Below are 26,852 nucleotides of genomic sequence, written 5' to 3'. Positions count from 1 at the left end.
AGGCAAGCTAGGGCTGAGCTTGAGGTGGGAACTCAACATAAGGTGCTTATCATGCTTGATGACTAAGGTACTTGAGGTATTTGTCATACTTAATGAGGAAGTTTCTTGAGAAGCTTCCTATGCATGGGGGGTAAGATGCTTGAGTAAAAAAGAGACCTTGCACACTTAATGAGGAAGTTTCTTGAGAAGCTTCCTATGCATGCAGGGTAAGATGCTTGAGTCAAAAAGAGACCCTACACACATAATGAGGAAGTTGCTTGAGAAGCTTCCTATGGATAAAAGTCCCAAAGTTAGGGGAATCTTTGACCTAACCTTCCACTCACCCAAGGGGCACCCCTTTTCTAAAAGGGCACATGGGACACATGTCAGACTCTCACTAAGCTTAACCACATGGTGTTCAAAAATGCTATTGGTTGGGCTAAAGAGGGGTCCAATGAGCTTCTACTTCCATCCAACAAATATCTAGATATTTTCAAGCTCTCTCTCTCTAAGGGGTAAGGAGGACACTTGTCAAAGACTACCCATGTACTTGACTGCATGTTGCATGTGATTGGCTAGGGGGACAGGGGTCCAATGAGCTTGCAGCATGTAGAAAAGTCACCACTCGCCCAAAACAAGGAAGTGGGGTGCTAGGGGGATATACTCCACACACACACTCATTTGAAAGGGCATTCTCACTTGGTGAAAGTTGAGGAACACCACCTCCTTCTCCAAGCTTGTGAGAAGTGAAAGCCTACATCAAAACACTTGGCTATGGAATGCAAATCCAACCAAGAGCCATGCTTCAATGCTTAAGTTTGCCATCTTCTCCATCTCCATTACTATGCTATTATGTATGCTAGCAAGAAGAGTAATGATAAGGAACTATTTCTTTCTCCTATGGAATGTTTCTTCTTCCTCTTCCCTACCCTCATTCCTCGCTAGCTCTCTCCACCTTTGAAGGTGTTTAAGGCCTTGGGACTGAGGCTTGGGATAGTTAATTCTTTCTACAAGTTTATGTTATGCTTGTGATGCATGAAGCTTTCCATATTCATTGCATCACGTAGGTCACAAGGAACACAAAGATTGTATTGTACCAAGTCTCTCTTGATGGGAGAAACTATAATACAAATGCCTATTGGAGGGGGGACCGCCGGCTCCATATGAATCCGGTCCTCAACTATTGTCATGTTCTCTAAACTCTCTCTCTTGCAAAAGTATTGTTCATGCCAAGTTAACTAAGTACCATGTTTATGTTGCTGCCATCAATTAAGTTCACCCGCTATGCTCACAAAGTAATCTCTCAAAAATGCTTCACCTAATTTCCTAATTCCGCTACTCTCAAAGTTCATTGGCCATTTCCATTACAAGAATCTATTACAACTTCTTACTTCGGGAAGATTAATCCCTCTACGACTTGCAAAGCAAATGATTACGTCTATAGCGATGCATTTGGACAATTGGACTTACAGGTTGGCAAAGTTTTAACAAGAAGGCATAATTAGCATGGCTAATTATCGCCTTCTACAGTGCATACTACGATTATGACCTCTTTTGGAATAAAGGTATTCTTCTTCTTTTTCTTAGCACTACACAGTCGCCATGGATTTGGATGTCAACATGACTTTTGATTTTGAGCACAATACACCCAATCCTCCCAATGATGGCTCGCGACCGAACACTCTCACGGAGGGTACCCGCAAAGCCACGAGGGGAGATGACGCTTATGAATTGCTCGATATTCAAGAAATTTTGGCACTTCAAGCACATATGTTGATGATGGAAATGAATTTTGCATCACTCAATGAAAATGCCAGTAAATTATCCACTTTAGTGGTATAGTTTATGCACCAGTAGGCCAAGGGTCCTGTTTACACACACATGCATGAGCACGTAGAGGATCAGGGGCAGGGTCCTCCTGATCAGGTTGGAAGGGTTAGACACCTTTCAACAAGTATGTGTGTTTATCCATGGTCTAACACCAGAGCTTAACAAGCACGTCAAGACTCAGGACCGTAAAACACTTGAGGAGGCCATAGTGAAAGCTCACATTCATGATGATCCAGATGAGAAGAAATCACATAGTACTCACGTTCTTGCTAATACACATCGTAATACACGCACACAACGTGGGCACAATAAAAGGAAATTTATAGTAGCCAACTCAGAAGCAGCTAAAAAACCCAAGGGACCTCGAGGGCCTCTCTCTCGTGAGGAATTTGAGAAGGCTAAAAAAGAGAAGTTATGTCTTCAATGCTTGGGAAGTGTCCATGGAAAAAGGATTGTCCCAAGGGCAATTCTAATACTCAAGGCAAGGAGAAAGCAGTGCACATGGTGCAGCTATTGCCTCTTGAGTCTTCCTCACATTTCTCCAAAGTGGAGGTAACACACACCAAGGTGGTGCATGAATGTTGTATCACAACTCCCATGTGGCAACAGACCTTTGGTCCACATGAGTTAGTGCGTATGCATGGATATCATCAAGGGCACAAGGTGTGTATCTTGGTAGATGACGGTGGTACTCACAATTTCATTAAGTACAGATTAGTGAAAAGACTCAAATTGCCCCGAACTTTGAGTTCCCACAGCTACAAGGTATCAATGATGAACGGCTACGATGCCGAAGTATGGGATTCTCAAGCCAGAGCTGTACCGCTAGAAATTCAAGGCTATTCCACATCTTTGCATTTCTTGGTTATGAATATGGAGCGGGCAGATGTGGTACTTGGTAGAGAGTGGTAGCATAGCCTAGGACCATCACTGAAGCATAGCTACGAGCACAACAATCTAATGTTTGAATCCCATGGTGCACATGTGTTGTTGTTAGGAGAGAAGCATATGCCTTCCTCACCACTGATATGTACAGTAGAGCTTATGAAGCTCACTTCTGATAATGAAATAGAATAATTTTTCTTATGTTACTCATTGTGACATTTTCTTTCAAATGTTGAATCTGTTGAACATTCCTCAATGTTGCATGCTTCTCTCTCATCTCTCCAGCAATGGCTCCTTCTCTCTCTTCTCAACAAGCAAAGGTTGCTAGTCAGTTAAACAATTTATTAATGGAATTTTAAGTTTTTTTTTCCTAATGATTTACCAACCAGATTACCATCGACACGATCTATGCAACATGGCATAGATGTGGTTGTAGGTAGTAAACCACCCTACATAATGAGCCATTCTGAGGCTGTTGAGGTGGAGCGTCAGCTTGCTGACTATCTTAGCAGAGGGTTTATTCAACCGAGTTATTCACCATGGGCTTCTCCTATTCTACTGGTGAAGAAAAAGGATGGTAGTATGCGCATGTGCGTAGACTACCGTGGGTTAAATGTGGTCACTGTTAAGAACAAGTATCCATTACCACGAGTGGATGAGTTGTTTGACAAGCTCACTCATGCTCGTATTTTTACAAAGATAGACTTGCGGTCGGGCTATCACCAAGTACGTATTCAACTTGCTAATATACCCAAAAATGCATTCCAAACAAGGTTTGAACATTACGAGTTTTTGGGTATGCCTTTTGGGTTAACCCATGCGTCCGCAACTTTCATGACACTCATGGTGGATAGCGTCTTGAGACCGTACTTGGGCAAGTTTGCTATCATTTTTCTCGATGAAATTCTTGTATACAGTGCTTCTGAGGAAGATCACTTGCAACATCTCCGGTAGGTGTTTGAATTGCTAAGAGCAAACAACTTATTTGCCAAAGAATCAAAGTATGATTTTCTCAAGGAAGAAATTCACTATCTAGGGCATGTTATCTCAGCTAATGGGTTGCACATGGATCACTCCAAAGTGGATGCCATTCAAAGGTGGCCTTCTCCCCAAAATCTAGAAGAGTTATAGATTTTCTTGGGATTTGCAGGTTTTTATCAACGGTTCGTTAAAAACTATGCTCATATTATTGTGCCAATGACGGACCAGATGAAAGGTAAAGGGAAGGCCTTTCGGTGGGGTGCCACTCAACAGCAAAGTTTTGATACGCTCAAGGATGCATTAGCTATTCTAGCTATTGTCGATCCTTTGAAGCCATTTATTTTGGAAACGGATGCCGCTAACCGTGCTATTGGAGCAGTCCTTCTACAGAAGAGGAAGCCAATTGCATTTGAAAGCAAGAAGCTTGATTCAATGCAGCAGAATTATTCTACTTATGAACGTGAACTCTACGCAATAGTGTCTACCTTAAAGACATGGAAAAATTATTTGAATGGAGCTCAGTTTGAGATTATGTTGACCACGAAAGCATAAAATGGTTTACACAACAAACAGACTTGAAGGGTCGAAAGGCCAGGTCGGCTGAGATTCTTCAGGAGTATGACACAAAGCTCTGGTATCGTAAAGGACAATACAATGTGGTGGTTGATGCTCTTAGTCATATGCCTGAGATCAATTCTCTTTTGTTCACAGAACTTCGAAGTGAGGTTTTGGATTCTTTGAAGGGCAAATATGAGCATGATGACACATACTCCAAAGTGTGGAACCATGTGCAAATGAGGGATCCTTCTCACTCCAATGTTGGTGGTGTATCGTTAACCTCCACACACAGTTCTCCTCATTTGAGTGATGAGCTACAGAGATGGGATACTTTTTCCATCGATAATGGATACCTACTCCACAAGGGGAGAGTTTGTGTACCGAGAAACACGGACATTCGGTGCCAAATTCTTTATGAATGTCATGACAGTCCAAGTGCAGGGCACACGGGCATTAACAAGACTTATGCTCTCCTAAGACGATAATTTCACTAGACAGGTTTAGATGGCTTTGTTCAAGACTATGTCTTGCATTGCCAGAAATGTCAAGTTTACAAAGCAGAGTGCCTGAAGGCAGGAGGACTCTTACATCCTTTGGAGATTCCCAATGGTAAATGGTAAAGTATCTCTATGGATTTTATTGTGGGTTTACCAACCACTGTATAAGGTCATGACTCTATATGGGTGGTCGTAGACCAGTTGATTAAAAAATGCAAGTTTATTCCAGCCAAGTCGGCCATAAAGACTCCAGAATTAGCTAAGTTATTTGTGGACAATCTGTACAAGTTGTATGGATTGCCAAGTAACATTGTGAGTGATCGTGATCCCAAGTTTTTAACAGTCATTTTTGGAGGGCTATGTTTAAACGATTGGGTACACAAATCAACCCCAGTACAGCATATCATCCAAAAACGGATGGTCAAACTGAATGAGTTAAGGATATGCTACGAGCATACATTAGCAAGAAACAAACAGGCTTGGAAGAGTATCTACCTCTTCTTGAGTTTGCTTACAACACTGCTAAGCATGTCACGATTGGATTTAGTCATTTCATGCTAATGTATGGTTTTCAACCTAGGTCACCCGTTACGGTAGGGTTAGCAACCAAAAAACTCTAGCAGGTTAAGGATTTTAGCCAAGACCATATGGATATGTTGAAACTCCTTGACTTGTTCTCAAATTTCATCCGTAAACAACCCCACCATAGCTAGTGTTCAAGGTTGAGAACCTGATTTAAACATGAAGAGACTAAACCTAATCGCAAACATGCTTTATCTAATGGAAAGCAAACTCCAAGTAGAGCAATAAATGCTTATTAATTGGATTTCTTGGTGCTAATGTATGCACTTTGCATATCCTTTAGCATAAGATTACACTTTGTAATTTGCCTATCCCCTTGGATAACTGATAGTATTGAGGTGTGTTTCCCTCACGGTTTACAAACAGTCTTCCCAGATGACAAGGTCCATTCTTGGTACATGATCTTCACAGTAGACTCTCTTTGCTATGACATCTGTCGCCAATGACGTTTGTTGACAATAAGGTTAGACGACATTATATGAAGCAAGGCTTCCAATTCTGCATCTGGAATTGTGATTCCCCACGTTTGACATATGCTATGAGCATACAAAATTGGGAAGGACTAGGAAATGTGGTTGCAGGTTATTTCATTACGTACCAAATGGATGTATAGGATACACGAGGGTGTATATGATACACACAATAATTTTCTCTCGTGCAACAGATAGGGCTATGAGCTGCATTTGAGCGAGTTTTTCCTTGACATCTCAATTGGTTAAAGCAGGATGACCAGGTTAGACCATGTTCAGTATTGTTTATTTTTCCATGTTTATAAATTTACATTGGAAACTAATGCTTTTTTGCAAATCAAAGTTCTTTGACAATTTTACATGAAGCAAGGCCTCTCCCTTGTGCCAAGGTACTGCCCAATGACTTGGAATCACGGGCAGTGGCACACAAGTTTGAAAAACTGGCAAAATAGGGAATATCACCTCACAGAATCCCTACCAGTTTAGATTGTGCAAGGCACTAATGGTTTTGGCTCTCACGTTTGAGGCCATCACTCTCGCCAAGGGCTTAAAAATATGTCTGCAAGGCATGCTAACCAGGTGGCATGCATTCCACCGCTTCATAGATTATGCTTCCGCTATCACACCACACTCTGTCATGGACAAACTAAGTTCTGGATTGTTTAAATTTTTGGTTGTTGTCAACGCACAATAGCACTAAATAGAACCTAAATCTAGGACTTATTTCACACGCAAAAATTCCATATTAAGTCATTTTTGTAAAGTCACGATCCCATACATGGTAAGTGGGTCAAGTTGGGGCTTGTGTTTTCTGTTCCCTCTATCGTTGAGAACATTATACAGGAAGATTGTTGCATGCTTATAGGATAAGCTGCAAGTTAGGCATAAGATGCGTTAGAGCACACAGATTGGGCACAACATATACAAAGTTGTCACTTAAGGAAAGTTCCTCAGCCCATCATTTTCTCTCTCTCTTTCTTATTTCTCTCCATGAAAAATGAAAACTTTCTATATAGTTTTTTGATACATGTTTTGTTTGGGAGTCAGCATGAGCCAAGGTGCTCTAACTCTCAGCTAGAAACTGAGCAAGATGCCCTCTACATTAGTCTTCATCGTTTTGTCGATTGAACACTAATTTCCATAAGGGCTATGAGCCACACACGCTGGCTAACAACTGTTGGCATTCCTTGGGTGATTGTTCTTAAGATCGAACAGATCTACCCACTCGACTACACAACAACGTTAATGGACAATCAAGAGGCTTGTCATTACGGATGTTTACGGTGTCATTTTTGCACAACATGGTTTCAGTGCGACACTCGAGTTGAGTTTTTGATAACCATAAACTCAACTCAGCTGATTTCTACCACGGATTTTAGATGCAACATACCGTTGCGACAGCATGGTTGTCCATAAGAGCTAGGCTTTCCACTTGTGTGGATCTCCTGCTCTCTCTATAGCACTACGAGTGTCTATGGACGCATTGTTTTGGGGTAAGACCCTGCGGGTGCTTACTAAATCACCCCAAAGGCATTGAGGATCATAGTTTGCTCTAATACCAGTGAAAGAGCATAGGGAGATAGACATGCCAATAACCACCCAACCATACCTAAATATAGGCCCTTGGACCTCCTATATATAGCCCCTCTGCCACATGTGTATTTATCGGCCCTTGGCCAGGGCCGTGCCCTCCTATAGTCCTACCCTTGGCATGACAAGGTGCTTCATAGAAAATTTCTCACAAATAGCGGGACCATTACATGACCTAACAAAGAAAAACATTAGGTATACATGGTCTACCAAGGAGAGCCATGCTTTCAAAAAACTTAAAGAGAAGCTTATCTCTCAACCTGTGCTTACACTGCCAGATCTCTCAAAGCCATTTGAGGTCCAATGCGATGCCTATGTTGATTGCCTTGGAGCTATTTTGCTTCAAGAAGGGAACACCATAGCCTACAAAAGTCAAAGGCTCGACCCTGTTGAGCAAGCTCTAGGGATGTATGAGAAGCAACTCTTAGCAGTTCCACATGATCTAGACTCGTGGAAGCACTACTTATTAGGGACTCCTTTCATTCTGCGAAGGGATAACCAAAGCCTTAAGTACTTCATGACGCAAACAAAGATAGCCGAAAAACAAATGAGGTGGGAAAATTTCCTTTCACAATTTCATTTTCATATTGGTCACATTGCTGGCAAGCATAATCAAGTGGCCGATGCACTCTCAAGACGACCAAGAATTAAAGCGGTATCCATAGAAACTCACAATGATCTATCTTCTATGATAGATGAGTACGCCATCGACCCCAATTTTAGAGATGTGATTTCAGCTCTGGCACTAGGGAAGAAGAAAGAACCATTGACGGATGCAAAGCGGACCCCGAACCCCGACAGCCTCTAAAACGTTGGGGGCCGAATGGCGCACCTCGAGCCTGCCACGATAAAGCGAACAGGGGGCACCACCTAGCTTTGAGCGGCTAGGACGCAAAACCACGATGATATGAACACCGCAAACCTACACACCGAGAGAGAGAGAGAGAGAGAGAGAGAGAGAGAGAGAGAGAGAGAGAGAGAGAGAGAGAGAGAGAGAGAGATATTTGCAAATGATGAAAACCCTCGGGGGTGTGAGGGTGAATTATTTCTGCAGTATTTACAAGCAGCATGCCGTGGTGGTAGAGAGGTAGGGAGAGGAGGTGGTGCAACCTACTTGGTGTGTTCTCTAAGACGACTCAATGATTGTGAATACTTACGACCAAGAGCGTGCATACGTGTGTGCATCGACCATTGGAGTCGAGAGATGGATGTGGTTCCCTTTGCATGATGAAATTCCCAAGGCAAACAACATACAAGCCCCTCCCCGTGATGATGATAGTGTCAATCCTTCCCACTACACTCTACCAAATGCTTGGCTCCTCATGAATTGCCCCCCCTCCCTCGATAGTGACCTCTCAGTGCCAATTTATAGGTGTTGGCTGCTTGGATTATGGTAATCCCAGTGTGGTTAGGGTAAGCTTAATCGGGGAGACAAAGGAAGTGGTGGGCCCGGTGTGGTTGACCCTTGCTTTGTTTTGGGAGGTTATTAAAAGATGGGAATCTCTAGGTGGGCCTTTGTGACCATCACCTAGAGAGAGGATGTTTACAAAAATGGAAATTTACAATGGCTCGGGTGAAAACTGAAGATAATGATGAAAATAGCCTATAAATTACTGAGATGACATCGTGGTTGCGTGTTGCCGACGAATGGTGTGCTGTTGGTGCGTCGGTGTTGAGCGTACTTCTTTTCGGAGTCGGCCAGGGCATGCCTTCAGCGCATTTTCTCTTTTTGTTGTTGGCGGCGCGTGCTTTGGATCCTTCTTCTTTATTCGTTGATGTCGTAGTCGTTTCTCCTCCTTTGTATTTTTTTTTGTGCGGTGCGTATATGCGTGTGTGTGTGTGTGGGTGTATGTATGTGTGTGCGAAAAACGTGCGTGGGAAGGGGCTTTATATATATTATATATATATATATTTTTTTTTTGTTTTTTTTCTGTTGATGGCGGATGGCGGATGGCCTGCTTTCTAGTGCGCAAGGCGGAGGGGGGGGGGGGGGGGGGGGGGGGGGGGAATGGGGTAGGGGTAGAGAGAGTGTGTGTGCGGTGTGTGTGTGTGTGTGTGTGTGTGTGTGTGTGTGTGTGTGTGTGTGTGTGTGTGTGTGTGTGTGTGTGTGTGGATGGCCTGCTGCGATGCGTGAGCGCCCGGGTGGGAGAGTGGGTGGTCCTGCGAACTGAGTGCACAACGCCGAAGGGAGAGAGGGGAGGGGGGGGGTGATTGTGTGTGTGTGTGTGTGTGTGTGTGTGTGTGTGTGTGTGTGTGTGTGTGTGGTGAGAGAGAGAGAGAGAGTGGTCCTATTGCCGTTGTCCGTGAGAAGGAGAGAGAGAGAGAGAGAGAGAGAGAGAGATTTCATCATGCGTGGCCTAAGCGCCCGAGAGAGAGAGAGAGAGAGAGAGAGAGAGAGAGAGAGAGAGAGAGAGAGAGAGAGAGAGAGCGGTGTCCGCGGACTGAGCTGAGAGAGAGAGATTGTAAGGGAGAGGGAGGGATGAGGTGTGGATAAGAGAGAGAGAGAGAGAGAGAGAGATGAGAGAGAGGGAGGCGTGAGGCTTGGGAGTGGGGTAGGGGTGATGTGTGGGTGAGAGAGAGAGGGGGGGGTTCTATTGTCTTGCATGGGAGCTTGAGGACGAGGAAACGAAAACAAGTCAATGGGTGGGAGTGAGGGAATATATCAGCGGGCCAAGAGGGGGGGGAATGAGGCCGAGGGCAAGGGAATGAGGCTGAGGGAAGGTGAGGCGAGCGGGTGGGGAAGAGGGTGAGGGGTCGGGGAAGGAATATTGGTGGGCCAAAAAAAAGGGGGGTAATGAGAGTGGGGGGGGGGGGGGGAATGTGAGGGGGGAATGTAAAGGGTGAGTGTAAGAATACGGAGAGCGGGGGGGGGGGGGGGGGGGGGTATGTAGGGAAAATGAGGGAGAGAGAGAGGGGGGGTGTTATTTATCCAATGCCCGTCGGGTGGGAGGGGGAATAAGCTACGGGGGGGTACTGAGAGTGGGGGGGGGGAATGAGTTTTTTTTCTTTTTTTCCTTTGATTTTTGAAAGTCAGATATCACCATTTACCCTACAAGATGGTTGGTTATCTTCTCTGTAGCAATAGACTATGTGTTACTAACTCACTACATGAGAAAGTAATGTATGAATCTCATGGTCCTCCTTATGCGGGGCATAGAGGGATTAAGTCTACCATAAAAGGGATAGAAACATACTTCTATTGGCCTGCCATGAAAACAAACATACAAGACTATGTTTCTAGATGTGTGGTATGCCAAAAGACGAAGTTTGATAGAGGAAAGCAACCTGGATTGCTTCAACCTTTGCCAATTCTTAATTCACCATGAGAGAGCATATCCATGGATTTTTTCTTTGGATTTCCCAAGTCTATCCATGGGAATACAGGAATATGGACGATAGTAGATACGTTTAGCAAACAAGCACATTTCATACCTATCAAAAATACTATTAAGGCCCATCAAATGGCAACCCTCTTTATATCACAAATCTTCAAGTACCATGGCTTGCCAACGTCTATAGTGTCGGATAGAAATCCTAAAATGACCAGTAATTTTTGGAAGGGTCTCCTTGAGAATTTAGATACAAGGCTAAACTTCTCTTCCGCCTATCATCCCCAAACGGATGGCCAAAGGGAAATAACTAACCTAACACTTCTTGATCTACTAAAAGCTTGCGTCACAGAAGTAGATCAAAAGTCCCAAGGGAGAAGTACTTACCTTTAGGGGAGTATGCTTACAATAACATTGTACATACTTCCACGGGAAAAGCACCCTTTGAGGTAATAGAGGGAAGATCAAAAAGTCCCCTGCTACTCAAGGTACATGGGAAGATCTTTGTTGCAGATGAATATAGCCGAGACTTACAAGAATCTTTCCAAAAGATTAAGGATGTTAGTTCCATCTCACATCAAAGGCAAAAGGCTGCTGCTCTGATAAGCACAGAAGAGCTCTAGCCTTTAAACAGGATGATTGGGTCTTGCTTAAGTTTCCCAAGGCTCAATTAAGGCACACAACGGGCAAGAATCCTACAGGACACCAAAACTTATATGCTAAGTTAGCAAAAAGGTATTGTGGTCCCTTTCAGATTCTTAGGCCAATCAAAGAGATGACCTATCAACTGAAGTTTCCCAACCATTAGCTCATACACAATGCTTTCCACATGAGCCTGCAAAAGTCTTACAAAGGAGACCCACCTCCCGAAGCAACCATTGAAGACCCAGCGGAGATCGAGGACCAAGAAGAGGTGATGTAGCCCGAGTCCATTTTCCAACATGAAGACAAGGTATTGAGAGGTGGTAAGACTATCCAATGATATCTTATCAAGTTTAAAAATTTTCCTTTTGAAGATTCGGGATAACCTAAACCTTGTCAATGCTTACAATGATTCCCTAGAGTAACCAAATGTAAATATGTTTAAATGAACAAAATTTTTGTCTTATAAGACTCTCTTTTTCTTTATTGTGCACAAATGTTAATAAGTATGCATGCTTAGTGTAATGGAAATGGCCTATGAACTTTAAGAATAGTGGAATTAAGAGAATTAGAGTGAGCATTTTTGTGAGGTTACTTTGAGAACATAGAGGGTGAACTTAATTGATGGTAGCAACATAAACATGGTACTTAATTAACTTGGCATGAACAATACTTTTGCAAGAGAGACAATACTAGAGAACATGACAATAGTTGAGGACCGGATTTACTTGGAGCCGGTCCCCCTCCAAAAGGCGTTTCTATTATAGATTCTTCCATCAAGAGAGACTCGGTACAATACAATCTTTGTGTTCCTTGTGACCTTGGTGATGCTATGAAGATGGAAAGCTTCATGCATCATGAGCATAATATAAACTTTGCAAAAAGCATTAACTATCCCAAGCCTCGGTCCCAAGGCCTCAAAAACCTTCGAAGGTGGAGAGAGCTAGCGGGAAATGAGGGTAGGGAAGAGGAAGAAGAATCATTCATCGGAGAAAGAACTAGTTCCTCACTTATCATCACTCTTCTTGCTTAGCCTAGCATAATAGCATAGTAATGAAGTTGAAGAAGATGGCAACTTAAGCATTGAAGCATGGCTCTTGGTTGGATTTGCATTCCATAGCCAAGAGTGTTGGTGTAGGCTCTCCACTTCTCAACAAGCTTGGAGAAGGAGATGGAGCTCTTGCACTTTGCACTCCACACAATGAGAGAATGTGTATGTGTGTGTGTGTGTGTGTGTGTGGGGGGAGGGGGGGGGGGGGGAGAGTATACCCCCTCTCATGCTTGGTCCACCTCCCTCTCTCTCTCTCTCTCTCTCTCTCTCTCTCTCTCTCTCTCTCTCTTTTGTATTATTTAATTATATCATTTGGACATGTGTCCTCTTTTTCCTCTTTGAGAGAAAGAACTTAATTATTTATTTTTATGCATCTAAAGTCTCATTGGGCCCCTTTAAAGCCTATCCAATAGGATTCAAGCACATCATGAGGGCCACATGTGGAGAATTTTTACATGTGTCGTTTATACTTCTTAAGTCATTTGGTTTGAATTGAACACTTCAAGCACTTACTCAATTAAGCATGGAAATCATTTATGCCTCTTGAGAGTTTATCTTTGAATTGAACACTTCAAGAACCTTAGTCATTTAAGCACATGAGAATCACCTCAAGCTTGGGCAAGGTTCCCACAAACACTTTAAGCACTTTAGTTAGCAAGCCGACAAGCACCTCGTGCTTGGGTAGGATTCCCACCTTAAGGTCAGCCCTAACTTGTCTAAGGTCAAAGGACTTTTTAACACTAAATTTTGAAGGTCTTTAATCAAGCTAACCCTAAGGTATTTTAAGCTCCATTAAATGCACGTTGCTTTTTTATAGACTACCTTCTTTTGGACCCCTATTGAGATGTAACCATCTTTCCTCTTGGTCCTTTGTTGCTGAGGTAAATCTAGAAGCACTTATTGCACATTGCTCTTTGATAGACCGTCTCCTTTTGGACCCCTATTGAGATGCAACCATTTCTCCTTTTGGTCCCTGAGATAGGTCTAGAAGCACATATCTATATCCTAACTCTTGTTCCCCTTTTATCTTCCCATATTAAATGATCAGTTTAATAGGAGAAAATCATTTAGTAAAGTTAGATATTATATTTTATGACATTACCTCTCTCTTGAAATCATAGTCGTCCTCAACTATGAGGTAGAGAAGAAGGTAAAGCGTAGTCATTAGTCCATGTTTCTTAGCGGGTAGAGGATCCCTTTTTACCCTACGACATCATTCTAAAATGGATGACTAATCCATTTGGTGCTCAGGAGACTTAGCTTCCGCAAGCATGTCTGCTCTTTAGTCCATATCATACTTCCAAAGTAGAGTGACAAGTTCTACTTGGTGTTTGGGAGACGTCGTCATCACAAACATGATCCTAAGCATGCATACTTCTTAAATTTTATGCACAATAATGAGTCTTATAAGACAAAAATATTGTTCATTTAAAATGCATTTTCATTTGCTTACTCTAGTGTAGCATTATAAGCATTGACAAGGTTCATATTATCCTTAATCTAGGTTCCTTGCATCCCTCTAGCATCTTTAAAAAGATAATTCTTAAACTTAACAAGATATCATTGGATAATGTTACTGTTTCTTAGTACCTTGTTTTCGTGTCGAAGAATCGATTCGGGCTGCAACACCTCTTCTTGATCTTCGATCTCTAGTGGGTCTTCCATTATTATTAGTTCTTTTTGTGGCTTTCGTTTGTAAGGCTTGAGTAGACTCACATGGTTAGAATTGTGAATGAGCCAATGGTTGGGCAACTTTAACACTAGAATGGTAACCTAACAGGACATAAAAGTGTCCTTTCAGGTTTTTGGGAAAAAAATCCAAAACCATATTAGATCCACTCATTTTGAAAAATCCTTTCATGAGCTTATAGTTCAATAACTAATACATATGGAAAAAATGAGAAACTTGTAATTTTTCTCATCCCTTGGTCACTACAAGCCTCCAAAGTTGATGGACCAGTGCATTTTTCCCAAAACAGCAATTTCTTACGGTTGATTGCATATAAATAAGAGTGGGGATTTTTGTAGGACATGAGATAAAATGCCCCGTTAACTTCAATGGGTTGGTGACCAAAACATATGGTTGCTTTTACCTCACTAATTTCTTTTTGGGCAAAAAAAAAGGTACAAAAAAGTTGCATTTTTGTCATTCTGCGGACCTATCATCAAAGTTTCTATAGTCACGCTCAATACAGATACTATATACATGTTTTCTCAGTTCCCTTTGGGCCTTTGGATTCAAAAGGAGCCATGGAGCATGTCAAAAGGATAATGGATCTCTTACAATTGGAACCTTGGGGGCAATGATAAAGTGCTAAATACAGCAAACATGAAAAAACTGGGTTTAGCATTATGACCTCTAGAAACCCATAGAAACTACTAAATATCTAGCCAAGTTTGTAGTCTATGATTAGATATGGTTACTAACTACAAAATACACACAATTGGCCTAAGAAACTAGAAATATTGAGAAAGTTATACTTGCTACTCTAAAATGTATCGTATTCTTCAGCAATCAAAAAACTCAACCATCATCATATACTATGCTATAAAGCATATTAGGTCCCCCAAAACTCAAGGAAGATTAGCTTTATGTTATATATTACACTTACACAATCAAAATTGAATTTGGATATCAAGAAAGCCCCCCAAAAAATCATAAAAGTGCTAATTTTGGCCAAAAAATAGGATTATGCAATTCTTGTAAATTGGTCATAACTTTCAATTTTAACACTTAGCTCTCCCTACAAGCATCAAAACATGTTGAGAACTATGAAGGCCTAACCTCTAGCCATCTAAACCTCACAAACATGAAGTTTAGAGTGGTATAGCTGCTAAAAATTGGAAAAAAGCCAAAAACAGGACTCTTGTTTTCACACAGTTTACGTTCAAAAATGTTGTGCAAGAGTAAGGTTAATGGTGAGATCGATACTCCAAAAAAAAATGCTAAGTTTTTTTCAGCTCATAAGGCAACTTTGTGGATATATAGCACCTAGAAATCCATTCTCATACTCTTCAAATAATTCAAGCAAAATGGTCACTTAACAGGACACAAAAGTGTCCAAGGACATAAAAGTGTCCTGTTACCATTCTAGTGTTAACTAATAAGCCATCTCATTGATTGGCTTAAGAATTTTTAAAAGAAAGGACCATAGTATCTTTTTACTAGTTTAGCATAATACTCTTGCTGGCTCGTAGGATTCTTGCCCGTAGTATGTCTTAGACGAGTCTTGAGAAACTTTAGCAAGACCCAATCATTTTCCTTAAAGGCTTAGGCTCTTTCGTGCTTATTAGCAGCAGTGAGATGGATATAACCTTTTTAATCTTTGGAAAAAGTTCTTGTAAGTCTTGGCTATATTCATCAGCAGCGAAGATCTTCCCATGTACTTTAAGTAGTAAGGGACTTTTGGATCTTCCCTCTTTAACCCTGAAAGGTGTAGAAGTATGTACAATGTCATTGTACGTATACTCTATAAGAATTAGGTACTTCTCTCATTGAGAACATTGATCTACTTCCATGACATAGGCTTTTAGTAGGTTCAAGAATTATTAGACTAGTTATTTCACTTTGGTCATCTGTTTGTGGATGATAGGCCAAAAGAGAAATTTAATCTACTTCCTAGATTCTCAAAAAGACCCTTCTAGAAATTATTGGTCATTCTAGGATCTTTGTCCGACACTATGGATGTTGGAAAACCATGATACTTGAAAATTTGAGATCTAATGGGTTGTTGTTTGATGTGCCTTAATAGTCTTTTTGACAGGCATAGAGTGTTTTTTTCTTGCTAAGCCTGTCGTCTGAAACAATCCAAGTTGCTTCCCTCAATCAAATTTCAATTTTTGGTATACCACGCATTTTGAAACATACTCTTGTATGTTTACTTTTCATGCTAGACCAACATAAATACATTTCTACTCCTTGAAGAGTAGGTTATGGAATCCCTCTTTGCCCCACATAAGGAGAAGCATGGGATTCATACATGACTTTCTTATTGTATTGGTGAGTAACACATAGCCTATTGTTGTTTGGAAGATAACCATCCTTCAAGGTGAATGGTTCTTTTTTCTTCCCTAATGCAAAGGCTATAGTTACGTACTTAAAGTCTCGGTCAGTGACATACTCATCTATCATAAAAGATAGATCATCGTGAGTTGTTATAGACACCACATCTACCCTTGGCCGTTGTGAAAGTGCATCGACCAATTGATTGTGCTTCCCAGCAATGTGAGTAAAATGAAATTTAATTTTCAAAAGAAAATTTGCCCACCTAGTTAGTCTTTTGGAGAGCTTGGTTTGCGTCATGAAGTTCTTGAGGCTTTGTGATCCATTCATAGGATGAATGGAGCCCCCAAGAGATAGTGCTTCCATGTGTCTAGGGCATGTAGAAAAGCCGGAGGCTTGCTGTCTCTTGAAACCTGTGTCAACGGTTACAGTATCTCCCATCTCAAAAGTTTGAATGCCCAACTAGGTGGCCAACTCTATTGATATGAAACTGTGAGTAGAGCCAGGGTTAAATAAGATGAAGGCATCATGCTCCCTTTTCCCTAAGCATAGAAGAGTGATGAGCCTTTGCAATGAGTATCCTCTTTTGGAGCTTCAACCATGGAAACTCTAGGACTGTCATTGAGTACATTGCTTTTGGGGCAAGAACGATAACCATGTCCTTGCTCCCCACACTTAAAGCATTTATGGTCATTCTTTGGGAGAGAGCCTATTTTTACCTTTGTAAGCTCCTTTCTTCTTGGCCTTGTTGTTGTTGGTGTTGCCTTCGAAAGAGTTTTGAGCATTGCTCCTCCCTTTAGCTTCATTTTGACCCTTGTTTTCCATGGGCTTGAAATTTCTTCTTGCTCCTTGTTGGAAATTGATCCTTGAAGCAACCATAGTGTGGTGGATGACTTCGGTGATAGTGCTAGGCCATTGTGAGTTGACATACTTGGTCATTTCTTCAGGTAATACCACAAAAAATTGTTGCTTTTGTTTAGTGAAGTCTATCCTTTGAATGACTAAAGCTTTGAGATGTAAATCCCAAAACTTGTCTACATATTTGTGGATATACTTGTTGAAGATTAGCTTCAAACTTTGTCATTTGGTGAGCACTTTTTCCTTGGCATCGCTTGCAAGGAATTACTTCATTATGGAAACTCGTAGAGTTTTCCATGTCTTTGGGGCTTCATTGTTTCAATGAAGGCTAGCCCACCATTGACGAGTAGATTTTTGGAAGTGCATAGCTACATGGTGTAGCTTGGAGGACTCTGTGAAGCCCTCGTCTCCAAAGGCCGCATCAAATTGTTGGATGAAGGCCAATACTTTGTCGATGGCACCAAAGGTGCCATCATAGGTGACAAAAGAGATACTCTTTTATCCCTCTTCGAATTTCTTGAGCTTTTGGGACCTTCGCCATATAGGGTAAGATTTGCGATGTCCTCTCCTCTTCAATTCTCTAGGAGAATAACTATTGCTTTCGTTGAAAGAGGAGGAAGGTGAAGAAGAAGGAGAAGAGGGTGACCTCTTTCTTGCCTTTTTCTTCCTTTGTTTTCTCTCTTCCCTTTCAGAATGACAAGGAGAAGGACTATGGGTTGACCCGTTTCCTCTTGGGAGGAGATGGCAATAGTCTAGACCTCCATCTTCGTGGAGCCACATCTTTAGAGGAACTTAGGGATTTGCTACTTTCTTGTTCTTTGGATTCCTCCTCTCATATGGGAGAGAGTCTTGTTTTGGTAGTCTCATCAACAGGCCTCCTAAACTCTCTCTCTTCTTGGAGAGGAATGGAAATCCCATAAGCACGAAGTTGTTGGGTAACTTCCTCTTGCAAAGTAGTGTTGCCCATAGCTTGATGCAACCTAGTAACAAGATAATTGATAAACATGGGGGCATCATCATTAGCACCTTCATGTGTAAAATCAAAGTTATCAATGTTCATTCTACTCTCTTGGTTATTGTCAGCCATGCTAATTATACTTATGTGTTCATGTAGTGTATTCTTTGGCTAATCAAAACCTTAGTTGCTACTCCTCTTAGCCTTTGAAAATAAGCACTTAAGTATCTACACCCACGGCTCAAATTGGTTAATATAGAGAGTAGTGGAGTGGGTCTAACATAGCAGAATTGTCGAGGGATAGCTCTTTTTGGACTTCGTACAGCTCAATAATGATAAATCCATAGACAAGTCTAAAAAGACCCCATTATTTAGACCAAAGCTCCCCAGGTGTGCACCATATCCCAAATAGTGGGCTCAATAAAATTGATTATAATCCCAATCCCACTTACCCTAGTATAATAAACAAAATCAACCATTAATAGGCTACTTAAGGACCTCTCTTCTTCAGTAAGAAAAGAGAAACCAAATGCTCTGATACCAATGTAATGAAAATGGCCTATGAACTTTGAGAATAGCGGAATTAAGAGAATTAGAGTGAGCATTTTTGTGAGATTACTTTGAGAACATAGAGGGTGAACTTAATTTTGATGGTAGTAACATAAACATGGTACTTAATTAACTTGGCATGAACAATACTTTTGCAAGAGAGACAATACTAGAGAACATGACAATAGTTGAGGACCGGATTTACTTGGAGCCGGTCCCCCTCCAAAAGGCGTTTGTATTATAGATTCTCCCATCAAGAGAGACTTGGTACAATACAATATTTGTGTTCTTGTGACCTTGGTGATGCTATGAAGATGGAAAGCTTCATGCATCACGAGCATAACATAAACTTTGCAAAAAGCATTAACTTTCCTAAGCCTCAGTCCCAAGGCCTCAAACACCTTCGAAGGTGGAGAGAGCTAGCGGGGAATGAGGGTAGGGAAGAGGAAGAAGAATCATTCATAGGAAAATGAATAGTTCCTCACTTATCATCACTCTTCTTGCTTAGCATAGCATAAGAGCATAGTAATGAAGATGAAGAAGATGGCAAGCTTAAGCATTGAAGAATGACTCTTGGTTGGATTTGCATTCCATAGCCAAGAGTGGTGGTGTAGGCTCTCCACTTCTCAACAAGGTTGGAGAAGAAGATGGAGCTCTTTCACTTTGCACTCCACACAATGAGAGAATGTGTGTGTGTGGGGGGGGGGGGGGGGGGGGGGGAGAGTATACCCCCTCTCATGCTTGGTCCACCTCTCTCTCTCTCTCTCTCTCTCTCTCTCTCTCTCATCAATGGAGCTTAAAAGACCTAAGGTTTAGCTTCCTTAAGACTTCCATAGGCTAAGGTTCCAAAATTTTAATTAAAAAGTCCAAATGATCAAAGTGATCCCTAAGAGTAGGGGAGGAGAGAGAAACACACACACACACACACACACACACAAACTTCAAAGCTTCCCCCAAAAGGAATACTAGACACATGGCAGACTCCTAGCCCATTTGCCCCCAATCTTCCCTCAAATCCTATTGGATGGTCATAGAGGTGTACCAATGAGGGAGTAAAATTAGTTTGATTGATTTTAGAATGCTTGATAAAATAAAGAATAGCAATTAAGCTCCCCAGAAGACTATTGGACAGTCTACCAAGGGGTCCAATGAGCATCAAGCAGTCCAAAAGTTTGCATGATTCTTATTGGCCAGAAGACTAAAAGGTCCAATGAGAGTTTAATAAATTATTTGCATTACCTAGAGCTCTCACAAAAGGGGAAAGGGGACACATGTCACAAGGCTATCAATTATGCTTCTAGTTTGTGATTAGCTAAGCTTTGCAGGAGCCAATGGGAGGTCAGCAAGAGTAATTGGCAAGAGAGATCGACCAAGAAGAGAGAGAGGGCTGCATTTTTGTTTAACACGTTGCTATACACACACACACACACACAACTCATGTGTGCAAGAAGAACTCCATCTCCTTCTCCAAGCATTGAGAAGTAGAGGCCTACACCAACAACTCTTGGCTATGGAATGCAAATCCAACCAAGAGACAAGCTTCAATGGCATGCTCATCTCCTCTACCATGCTAATTACTAAGCTAAGCTATGCTATTAGAGTGATTATGTGAGGAGAATACTTCTTTCTCATAAGATACATCTTCTTCTTCTCAATCATCCTCATTCCCTGCTAGCTCTCACCATTTTTTAAGGTGTGTGAGGTCCTGGGACTGAGGCTAGGGACACTAGGTGTGTTTTTCAAGCATAATTTGGTGCATGTAGCTTCCATCTTCATTGCATCAACGAGTTTTGTCAAGGAACGCAAAAATTGTATTGTACAAAAGTCTCCTTTGATGGGAGAAGCTATAATAAAAATCCTTTATGGAGGGGGGACCAGCTCCATGTAAATCCGGTCCTCAATTGTTGTCAATTGTTCTATCTCTCTCTCTTTTCAACCAAGCTAGCTATCTATAAATTTCTATGTTGATTTCTCAAATTAAGTGCTCTCTCTATGCTCATTAGGAACTTGTTCTTAATGAAATGCTCACTATGTTATCAATTTCCGCTATACAAAAGTTACTAATGCATTAAATGTTGCACCTTAAGCTTCCATGATTATACATTGATGGTGAATCAAAGGAATACTCTATGGTTTTTCGCTTGGAAAATTGGCACCGTACTTGTGCTATTGGGTCGAAGGCTACCTAGTTCAGAGAATTGTGTTTTGTGTTGATCTTGTGCTCATTTGAGAGTAGAGCTTACATGGCTGGAGTTTGAGTGTTTTTGTTTGTTTTTCTTCTTCAAATAAGTGTGTTTTTCATCCACCAAGCTACAAACTCTCACAACAAGAGGCTCGACGCCTTCCCAATTGTCTTGCGAACTTCTTGACATAGTTTTTTGTCAACCCGATGTGAAATCATTCGTGAAGGGTTCAACAGCTTAATTGAAATCTTCATAAAGGCCATTCAAGCTATGTAAGGCCAAGGTATGTGCTTTGATGAGAACACAATGCAGATGTTTCAAGAATTTGCTATGTTTATGCAACAACAACAAGCTGCTAGAAAGAGGGAACTTTCTTCAACCAAAGCCCTTCAGTTAGTGGTGAATAAAATGGATCAATTTAATGGTAGAAATGTGTCTAAATACTTGAAGAATTATGTGAAATAAATGGAGTTAAACAGGGTGCCGCAATTGACATGGCGATAAGTTTTGAGCTTGTAGTTGTTCCTAAACTTCAAGCTAGAAATAGACAATACTCAACAAGCCTTGAAGAGGGAATGGAAGGATGTCAAGGATGCAGTTTCACTTTTTGCAAAGATTCAATGTAGATGGGATAAAGTGGTGCTAAACAATGTCACTCCTACTTCTACTAGTCGAGAGAATGTAGCCAAGCCCGCTGACTGTGAATCAAAGGACTGATGAGGCTTTTATGTTAGATGAGCTTGTCAAAGGTATGCACGAGATGAAACTCAAACTTGCAAGATGGAAAGATAAAGGACAACCATCGGCACAAAAGGTTTCAAAGTAAAGAAGGTATTGTGCATAGGTGTATATGGTGTGATAGCACTGATCATGGTAGAAAGGATTGTGATAGCTTTAATGATGCCTTGAAAAGGACCTTGTCTTTTTTGAGGATGATAAAATCTTCTTGAAGGAAACAGGTTTGCCGTTGGGAACACATTTTGTAAAAGGAGGTATGTGCAAGCTAATGGAGGATATGGAACTAGTCATGCCATCTCCATAGTAGAAGCCTCTACCTATGGGGCAAAGATTGAGTATATCATAAAGAAAGGGTTAAAACATGTTAAAGATGTATGTGAAGAGTATGATGGTCTTTGGCCATATGCAATTTCATTGGCTAATAAAGGGAAAGTGACTATAGAACCACATTATCAAACATGCAATAGTATACCTCAAGCAACAAGATGGGATGATCCAGTGGACTCATTATCAATGCATGGTTATATCGTCAAAAGTCAAAATAATGAAGCAATTGTAGAAGAAAAGTGTAGGCGTGATAATGGAGATGAAGGACCTTCAAAGCGGACTACAAGAAGTGGAGGAAGAGAGGATTCGATACCTTCTCAAGAGGCTTCACCATCACAAGTGCCTCCTTTGCTTGAAGTGTCTATGGAGGAAGCATAATATAAAAAAAGAAGAAGGACCAGGCAAAACCTAAGGCAAAGGGCCCTGCTTACAAATTACAATCCAACATAGAAGTTGCTACAAACTTGAAGAAGGTATTGTAAGAAATGATCTTGAATAGCAAGGTTGAGTCTACATTGGTTGAAGTCCTTGGCATAGCTTAGCGTGAGTTCCACAAGGAGATCATTGACATCATAAAAAGAAAAAGGAAAACTCTAACAGAATCGAGTTCTCCACAATTATGAAATGAAGAAGAGATATTAAACACACAAGGGATACAAGTTCAATCAAAGCAATGTGAAGATGATAGTGTGGTTTTCTGTTTTTAGTCTTCTACAAAATCAAAGTATGTTCAATTTGTGGATGATGATGATGAAGATGAAGCCACTACTCCAAAATCCATTGGGCAAGACCTAAAATGGAAACCTTGGTGAAGGTGGGTGACCTTGAGGAGCCATATGTTGCATGTATAGATCGTGGCTCTGTAATCAATCTAATGTCCAAAAGCCTCTACAGGAAGGGCAAGTGGGCAATAGATACAAACCATGGTTGGATGCTTAGAGTAGTAAGTAACTTACCTGGAGATCTCTACAGAGCTTTTCCAAATGTGAAGGTGACAATAGGGAATGTAAAAGATGAGCAAAACTTCTTTGTGGAGGAGATATCAACTTATCCTCTTATCCTTGAGCAGCCATATATCACGACTATTTGAATGGAGACAAAGGTCATGGATGATGGATCAGCTTACGCAAGGATAAGGAGTAGAGATGGAAAACAGCATCTCCAATTTATCATTGTCAGTGTGGACCATGAGAAGAATCATGAAACTCTTAGGGATCATTGAGTACCAAAGGTAATAAAAGAATTCAAGGATTACAAGGAGATGAGGGGTTCTAGGGAGGTACCATTGTAGAGCGAGATTGTGATGCTATGGTAAGAGAAAGGTTCTCACTCGATACAAAAGGTCAATACGCTCTCTCTATAGGTTTTCTAGAGTTATCAAAGCATGGATCGATGTGCATTAGGAAAAATTTGGACTCTCAAAGGGGCTTTATAAGGAGGTTTGACTTTGCCTCTCTTGTCCAAAGTGGGCAACCCAATGGGGTACATAAATGCTTTCTCAAAACCGAATCAACCAACATATCAATGGAAAGATCTTAGAAAGTAGGTTCTAAATCCCCAAACTCCGACAAATTTGGAGTTGATTTGAAGTTATGGCCTCCCCAATGAAGCTAAAAGGTGGGGAGAGATTCCATTTATGAAACGGAGTTGTCACATCAAAAAATGGAATCTTCTAGAATATAAGGAATCTGATGGCATGCTATATATCAATGAATAGATCTCGATGTGTAACATTAAATGATCTAGTAACTTGTGTATAGCGGAAAATAACATAGACATAGTGAGCATTTCATTAAGAATAGATTCTTGATGAGCATAGCAAGAGTGCTTGGATGGAGAGAGCAACAAAAGCATAACACCTAGTTAGATAGGCATGAACAATACTTCAAAAAGAGAGATAAATTAAGCTATTGACAACATTTGAGGACCGGATTTACTGTCCCCCCTCCAAAAGGCTTTGTATTATAGGTTTCCCCCATCAAGGGAGACATTTTACAATACAATACTTTGTGTTCCTTCAATAACTTGCTGGTGCAATGAAGATGGAAGCTTCAAGCACCAAGCTTACACTTGAAAACACAACATCAATTCCCTCACGGTCTCAGACCCAACACCTCACACACCTTCGAAGATGGTGAGAGCTAGCGGGGTATGAGAGTAGATCGAGAGGAAGAAGGAGTATTCTTACGAGAAAGAAGTATGTCTCCTCACATGATCACTCTTAATAGCTTAGCATAGCTTAGTAATTAGCATGGTAGAGGAGATGAGCATGCATTGGAGCTTGTATCTTGGTTGGATTTGCATCACAAAGCCAAGAGTTGTTGGCATAGGCCTCCCTTCTCACAAGCTTGGAGTAGATGATAAGCTTTCCATTAATTCTTGAGAAGGAGATAGTCTTCTTTTCTTCATACATGAGCTTGTGAGTGTGTGTGTGTGTGTGTGTGTGTGTGTGTGTGTGTGTGTGTGTGTGTGTGTGTGTGTGTGTGTGTGTGTGTGTGTGTGTGTGTGTGTGATAACGCCTTGCAAAAATCAGCCCCCTCTCTCTCTTGGTCGACCCCTCTTGCTATTTGCTCATGCTGGCATCCTATTGGCCCATGCTGGTATCCTATTGGCCCCTGCAAACCTTAGCCAATGACAATTAAGAAGCATAAGTGATAGCCTGTGACATGTGTCTCCCTTTCCCCTTTTGTGAGAGCTTTAGGTATTTGATTAATACTATTAAACTCTCATTGGACCTCTTAGTCTTCTAGCCAATAGGAATCTGACAAGCCATTGGGTTGTTGAATGCTCATTGGACTTCTTGGGAGACTATCCAATAGTCTTCTAGAGAGCTTAATTTCTATTGGTTCTTTTATGAAGTGTTTTAAAATGAATTAAACTAAATTCACTCTAGCCTAAATCTCATTGGTCCACCTCTATGGCCATCCAATAGGATTTGAATGCACCTTGGGGGCAACTGGGCTAGGAAGCTGACATGTGTCCACTATGCCCTTTGTGTAAAGGGAGCTCAACCAATATTCTAGCTTTTTCTCCCCTGGTACTTTCCCATTTTAAATGATCAGTTTAACATGAGAAAATCATTTAGGAGAATTCGATATTAGGTATATGACATTACCTCTCTCTTGAAATCATAGTCGTCCTCAACTATGAGGTAGAGAAGATAAAGCCTAGTGTTAGCAGCAAGCTAACTCGGATAACAATTTTTGAAGCTTTTATTAAAAAAACACTTATTATTTTAATGAATCGGTAATGTTGTTACTCCTACTTTTCAGATAAACAGTGTAATTGATGAGCCGGGGCTATAAGTTTCCAAATTGTATCAACCTATCTTTAGTTAGAGCTCCCAGATTATTAGTTTTGACCACAGAAACCTTGGCTACGATATAAAAGCCAATTTTTGTAAGTATTTTCGAGGTTTTTTGAATAATGAAACACAGCGTGAGCTAACGGTGCTCACTTCTCTCCTTCTCGCGCTTCCTACTCCCTTCTCGGTTGTCACATTGCAATGCCGTCGGTTGCGTTGTTGCAACCGCAGGTAAGAGCTCTACGCATTGATGACATAAGCATGTCATGGTAATCCGTAGATTTTTCGTCGTTGACCCGCGGCCTAATTCCATCATAAGTATGAATTTAAGCTTAAAAATCACAAAATAAGTATAGGCGGGATATTGGGGCATCATTGTTAAGCATTTAGATGCATTCTGGGTCGAAAGGGACTAGGTCAAAACTCAGCGCTTACTGTTGATTTTTGCAATTGACCTAAAGTGAGATATGAGACCATAAGCATGAGTGCTTAGGTCTTATAAACATGTCCTAGAAGTTTTGTAACGTTTGGATGTCGTTTGATGCTGTAACGGTTATGATTTGTTTACCGATTAGAGACTAGCTTTTGGTGATTTCTGTCATTTGAGTGTAGCTTGAGTTAGATGCAAGTTGCCTACTGTTTTCTAAGAGATTGACAACCTCTTGTAGCCTCTATGCACTAGTCGAGTCAGCTTCGTCCCATGGATTGACGATTATATTCGTGGTTCTCGCTATGTCTGCAATAAGATAGAAGTGACGTTAGACACATGTCCCACATTTGGCGCCGCTGCCGGGGATCAAAGAGACCTAAACTAGGAAAAACACGAGCGTATTGTGTAGTTGTCCTTTAACTTCCTCTAGGATCACCTAGAGTCAAAACTTTCTTTTTAAGACCGTATAGCTTAAGATTGTCGTCTTTTGCTGTGTAGAGGTAGCTTGGAAGTAAGTGTACTTGCTAAGTACCTTTTAGAATTGTAGGATAGTAAGATTAGATTAGGATTTTGAGAATGATTGATGGACGAGACAAGTCTTAAGATCAAGGCTCATAAAACCATAAAAAACAAGAAAATGAGTGTTTGTGGACACTTTCCACAACCCCATTGCAGTAGAATCTAGAAGTAGGGTAAGTAGAATCTGAGGTGGATCTCAAAACATTACTCACTCCAGAAGAATCAATTGTGAGTTGTTTATGTGAAGTTGCAGAATTTCAAGTCTACGGCTGGAAACAGCACCAAAAGACTGTCAACCACTGAACCCTTCGGAGATTATGCTCTAGAAGTTGTATGAACCAGTGGGTAAGCTTAAGTATGTATTTGAGGTAAATTTTCAAGAGTTTGCAAAAACTCATATTATTTACTTTTTCTTGATAGTTTAGGCCAAATTAAGTTTTGACTTGACTCAGAGGCTTAAAATAGATCATAAAAAGACTGTCCCACTGAAAAAGTTGAAAAAAGTGCTCTTTTTGGGCCAAAAGTAAATAATCACGATTATTTACTTTTAGCTCAAAAGTGGCCAAGGGTGATACCAGAGACTCTATGCATG

The sequence above is a fragment of the Adiantum capillus-veneris genome, chromosome 2 (genome assembly GCF_014529385.1).
Source record: "Adiantum capillus-veneris isolate H3 chromosome 2, ASM1452938v2, whole genome shotgun sequence".
In the NCBI taxonomy this organism is placed as follows: Eukaryota; Viridiplantae; Streptophyta; class Polypodiopsida; order Polypodiales; family Pteridaceae; genus Adiantum; species Adiantum capillus-veneris.
Note: the sequence above shows the minus strand (reverse complement) of the source record.